The following is a 609-nucleotide window of genomic DNA, read 5'->3' on the forward strand; positions in this document are numbered from 1 at the left end:
AATAAAAGGAACGGGGCGGGGAAAACCCAAAACAAAACAAAGATGCCGGCAATAGCAGCCATGAAGGGAAAATGAGGGGGCCCGAAGGAGGTGGCGGACACGCAACTTGGGGGGGGGGGGGCAGCCGCACGAGGGGGTACGGGGCTATATATATATGGGTATATATATATAGGGGTATATGGATATGGCGGACAGACCCACAAAAAAAAAAAAAAAAAAAAAAGGGGTCCGTAGACCCCGGTCAAAAGAAATTGACCAAACATAACCGCCAGAGGCGGGTTGGAAGCTTCGCGTACCAATATAGTACAGAAACTGTATCAATAATAGCGTTAGTTGAAAGGAGTTGTGTTCCACAACGGTTTTCAATTTTGATGAGGGGTCCTTCGCGGCACTTGGGACCGTGTACAAAAACCCCCCCCCCCCCTCCCAGGCCACACTGGGGAGGGGTCAGGGTCCGGGATGTCGGCCCCGGGATAGCGCCGTGGACGGCGTCAGGGGGCGGAAAAGACGCACATGGCGAGTGTGGAACAGCAAATGCAGCCGAGTGGCGAGCAAGGCAAAAACACCGGAAAACACAGGAAGAAGCGCGGCATACGCGGAAAAAAGGCG

General features: G+C 53.7%; 1 non-coding gene across 1 annotated transcript, besides 1 other annotated feature; it reads right to left on the reverse strand.

Moving 5' to 3' along the window:
- The first annotated feature begins 201 nt into the window (after positions 1–201).
- Positions 202–223: a microsatellite.
- On the reverse strand, positions 224–335 carry Tc00.1047053464863.10. Its single transcript, XR_008254720.1, has one exon. It is a non-coding gene; the product is annotated as a spliced leader RNA (transcript).
- Positions 336–609: the final 274 nt, after the last annotated feature.

This window comes from Trypanosoma cruzi (genome assembly GCF_000209065.1).
Source record: "Trypanosoma cruzi strain CL Brener chromosome Unknown tcruzi_1047053464863, whole genome shotgun sequence".
Taxonomy (NCBI): Eukaryota; Euglenozoa; class Kinetoplastea; order Trypanosomatida; family Trypanosomatidae; genus Trypanosoma; species Trypanosoma cruzi.